Consider the following 5,491-nt stretch of genomic DNA (forward strand, 5'->3'; position numbering starts at 1 on the left):
ATATATATGCAACATTTCAGTAAGTTAAATGTGTTTATGGAAAACTTCCATTGTAATGGAAATTATCTGGATAAGTATTGGGTATTGCAGTACTATATGAACAGGATTGCAATACCAAGGCCTAAGTGAAGACTCTAAGTCTATTTCTGTCTTGAGAAGGCTAAACATAAGGAGATACTTGAATGTGTGTGTGTGTGTGTATGTATGTTATGTGAGTGTATTTTGTGGTACTGGAGGTTGAACCCAGGAGTGCTCTACCACTGAGTTATATCCCCAACCCTTTTTATTTATTTCTTTTTTTATTTTGAGACAGGGTCTTGCTAAATTGCCCAAGGTGGCCTCAAGTTTGTGATACTCTTGATTCAGCATCCTTAGTTGCTGCCATTACAGGTATGCGCCACTGTGTCTGGCCTTGCCTATTTCTTGGTCTAATAAAATGATGGAGAGAAGAGATAATCAGTCTGACAGATGTGGTGGTACCTGCCTCTAATCCCAGTGACTCAGGATTACAGTGACTTCTATCCTGAGGCAGGATAGAAGGGTTGCAATGTCAAGGCCAGTCTCAGCAATTTAGTGAGACCCTGTTTCATAAAATATAAAGGACTGGGGATGTAGCTCAGGGATAGAGCTCCCCTGGGTTCAGTCTTCAGTACCACCCCGCCCCTTTCCCCTTACCCCCCCCCCCCCCACCAAAAAAAAAAAAAGAGAGAGAGAATAAAGAATAGTCAGTCTGCTTCAAGGAAGTAAACCCAGCTAGATTACTTTTTTTTTTTTAGGAAGTAGATAACAGGAGAGTGTATTGTGCATGGATTCTGAAAGAGCAACTATACCGCTTATACTGCTCAGAACCCTTGGTTCTGAGCAGGCAGTTTAGTGAATACTCCTTTCCTGAAAGAGAGCAGAAGAGGAGATAGAGGACTGGAAACATGGAATAAAGGACAAAATTATATGAAGAAGGATATACACGCCTCTCTCTTCATTAGTTATCCATTACAAACCCATTGTTCTTCAGTTAACACAACAAACCTAAAATTTACAATTAAAAACACCACCAAAGGAAAAATTCCTTCTATAATTTGTTTTAAAGAAAAATTCTTGTACTTAAAAATTAAAATTCTGAAGCAATAAATTTCAAGATACTCCGCACTCTAGTATCATCTTCTGCTCATCTTATTATTTAGGCCCAGTTTGATTCAATTTTCCTGTTTTTGCAACTAAGTTTGAGCCATCTTTTACTTGAGTATTATAGATCCTTGAATCTCCAAAGTTGAAAAATATTCTCCTGCTTTCCACCCATAGCTTCTTACATTTATCATTTTCTGAAGAATAAAAAGGATAATTGCCATAAAAATATTATTTTAAAGATACCTCTGTACTTAAGTTTAGAAAACTTGTCTGGATCAAAAACACTCAATGCAAAAAAGAAATAGACCTTCATTATTATTGCCAATCACAGATGTAGGAAAATGGAAAAAGAAAAACAAACAAAAGAAAAAATAAAAAGGAAAAAAATACTGTTTCCATCTTAGACTGTCAGTTAATTTCTACCAGATTGTCCATAGTCTGTAAATTATAAACTTAATATACTCTATATACTCTTTCAGAAAGTATAATGCAACAGTATCTTTAAAATTTTATAAACAGTGTATATGGTTTTAATTAAGGATTTTTCTTCCCATATGAGAGACTTCAGAATTTCCATTTTCTTTTTGAACCTTTTTTTCCTAGCATTGTCCTAGGAAGTGGAGTATGAATTCTCAACAGTATTTTTTTTTATGCAAGGTAGGGCTAAACAAACTTAGCTTTCTTTCAAAGTATCATGCTCCTCTTTTTATATATTTAACCCCAGAAGAAGGCCCAAAAACTTTTAGTGGAATATTACAGTGTTTGTCACTGGTATCTCCTATAGAGTTTTTTCCCCATCCAAGTTTTATTGACATATAATTGACAAATAAAAATTGTGTATATTTACTATATACAATGTGACTTGATATGTATATACATTGTGAAATGATTACCATAATCAAGCTAATCAACATACCCATCACTTCACATCGTCATCTCTTGGTGTGTGTGTGTGAGGGTTGTGTATGGGTGGTGATAACATTTAAGATCTAGTCTCCTGGCAATTTTCAAATATATAATATGTTTTATTGTATAAAATATAACTAAGCATAGTTGCCATATTGTAGAATAGAGCTATAAAACTTATTTCTCTAACTAAAATGTTTACTCTTTGATCAACATCTATCTTGCAACTCCCCAGTCCCAACTCCAGCCCCAGGCAAATGCCATTCTACCCTCTTTCTCAGGTCAAAATTTTTAGATTCTACACATAAGTGAGTTGGTATTTATATGTCTGTGTCTTATTTATTTTACCTCCTATAATGTCCCAGATTTATCCATGCAGTCACAAATGACAGGATTCCTTTTTCTTTTTAATTAAAATTTTATTTTATTTTCATTTTGAGATAGGGCTTCACTAAGTTGCTGAGGTTGCCTTGAACTTGCAGTCTCTTTACTCAGCCTTCTTAGTTGCTGGGATTCCAGGAGTGTGCCACCATGACCAGCTTGCTCTTTTATTTTTATTTTTTTTTTAAAGACTGAACAATATTTCATTCCTACACATGTGTGTGTGCTCACACACACACACACACACACACACAGTTTTCTTTATCCTTCCATCCATTTTTCTCACTTTGCTTAATTCCTTCTATTGTGAATAATGCCGGGATGAACATGAAAGTGCAGATGTCTCTTTAAGATACCAATTTCATTTCTTTGGATATATACTCACAAGAGGGGATTGCTGGATCATATGGTAGTTCTGTTTTTAATTTTTTGAGAAATTTCTATACTGTTTTGTATAATGTCTGTACTAATTTGCATTTTCATTAATTGTGTACAAAGTTTCCCTTTTCTTCACATCGTAGCAAAAATTTATCTCTCACCTTTTTAATAAAATCCACCCTAAAAAGTGAGTGATATCTAAGTGTGGTGTTAATTTTCATTTTTCTGTTTAGTGAAGCTTAGGTCTTTTGTGTGCGTGGGCGTTCACGTGTCTTGGATATTTATACTTTTTTGAGAAATGCCTGTTTCATCCTTGGACATTTTAAATTTAGGTTATTGGAACAGTTTTACTATTGAATTGAGTTACTTGTCTATTTTGATATTAATCATTTATCAGATGTATGTTTTGCAAACATTTGCTCCCATTGCTTCTTTTGCTATAAAAAGTGTCTTCATTTTTATGCAAATCTATTATTTATTTATTTTATTTTGTGTTGGGATTGAACTCTGAGCTCTCTACCACTGAACTTCATCCACAGTGTGCGGCTGGCTTTTATTTATTTATTTATTTATTTTTGAGTACCAGGGATTGAACTCAGGGGCACTCTACCTCTGAGCCACATCCCCAGCCTAGCCCTTTTAATTTCTTTTGAAAAATTAAGAAGTTACTGAGGGCATTGCTAAATTGCAGAGGCTGGCTTTTATCTTGTGATCCTCTTGCCTCAGCCTCCTGATCTGCTGAGATTACAAGCATGTAATTTGACCAATACAAATCTATTTTTGCTTTTGTTGCCTGTGATTTTGGGATTATATCTCTAAAATAGCCAGATCAATGTCAAAAAGCATTTTTTTTTTAAATACTGGGGTGATTTACCACTGAACCATATCCCCAGTCCTTTTTATTTTTTATTTTGAGATAATCTTACTAAATTGCTGAGGCTGCCCTCAAATTTGTGATCCTCCCCCCTCAGTCTCCACAGGTGTGTACGAGCTGTCTCATGTTTTCATCTAGTAGTTTTACAATTTTGGGTCTTCTGTTGAAGACTTAAACCTATCTGAATTTGTTTTTGTACATGTTGTGAGATGAGGATCCAAAGTCATCCTGTGTATGGATATTTAGTTTTCCCAGTGTTTTTATTGAAGAGACTCTTTTTTCTCTATTGTGCGTTCTTGGCACCTTTGTTAAAAATCAAGTGATTTTAAATGCATGGATTTTCTTCTTTATTCTGTTCTGTTGGTTTATGTGTATGTTTTAATGCCAGTACCATGCTGTTTTGATTACTATAGCCTTATACTAAATTTTGAAATTTGGTAGTGTGATTCATTCAGTTTTGTTCTTTTTACTCAGGGGTTCTTTGGGGATTCTATTGCAATATTTTGTGGTTCTATAGAAACTTCAGGATTGATTTTCAACTTCAGTGAAAAATGTCATTTAATTGAATCTGTAGATTGCTCCAGATATAGGGGACATTTTAACAACATTAATTCTTCTAAAGAAGTTTTCTCATGGTTTTTCTCTGCAGCAAGTTCAAAATCTTAATATCTAAGGAGACCAAGTTTCTTGTTCTGTCTTCTCCCCAGTTAGAAAGTTCTTCGCGGGTCTGAATGCCTCTAACTTCAATGCAGCTTCTCAGTGAAACTCGCTCCTTTATCTCATGGCTCCAGCAATAGAACACAAGGTCTGAAGAATCAAGACCTTGATTTACTCATGGTCTGAAAAATCCGGAAGCTGAAAAACATGAACACAGACCTATTTACTTGGAGAATCACCTGGGACTTCTTGCTGCCTCAAATCAGAAGTGACACATGCCATTTCTGTTCATGGTTATGGCCTAGAACTAGTCAAAAGGCTCGAGGCAACTACAGAGGTTGCTGGAAGTAGTTTTCCTTATCCCAGGAGGAAAGAACACAGAAAACGACTTAGTGAACTTGGAGAATCATCTCTGCAATTACAGGTATGTCTCTGCAGTTTCATTTCTTATTTAATATAAGAAGAAATGTTTAAAAAATTCTTTGAGTAAATCTGACTCTTAAAGCCAAATGTTCCAGATAAAAACCTTCTTAAATTTTCTTGTTGCCCTTAGTTTTTCATTATTCCATGTGCTCAGTTCTTCAGTCGACACCATTTCCTAATTCTCCCTGAACATGTGTAGAGGCTCATTGTTAATAGGACAGACAAACTAATTCAGCTCTCACAGTAAAGAAAGAAACAAGAAAAAGTGAAACAAAAGTAGAAGCCATTAAACAAAAATCATGCTCTATCTAATATATAACAGGTGGGCATTGCATGTAATTTTTGAAATCAAATCTTAACATGGCATTATAAAAAATAATGATAGGTAAAAGAGTCTGAGCAGTGTGACCTAATAAAAGTTGCACTTTCTTGAACAGAAAATAGTGAAGAATATATGCACTCAAATGTTGAAAAGAAGGAATAAACATATCTGAGTTAACATGTAGAAGTATAACCATTTTAAGCCAGAAAAACAGACTGTAAAATAGATGTTATTCCATAATTCCCTCATGTCTTTGAGCCTAAATGTCTTCATTCAAAGACACAATGTAATTTCCTGGGAATAAGGCTAGGCTTTTAGATCAAATGTTTGTTTTTAAAAAGGGAAGATATACCAGGAAGCTCAATACACCTGATTTAAACAAGTATTGGCCTCAATGAAGACACTCTATTTTTTTTCTCAAAATT

The sequence above is a fragment of the Marmota monax genome, unplaced genomic scaffold, assembly GCF_021218885.2.
Source record: "Marmota monax isolate L192 unplaced genomic scaffold, Marmota_monax_Labrador192_F-V1.1 WCK01_AAM20220418_F8-fsc00314, whole genome shotgun sequence".
NCBI classification, from domain to species: Eukaryota; Metazoa; Chordata; class Mammalia; order Rodentia; family Sciuridae; genus Marmota; species Marmota monax.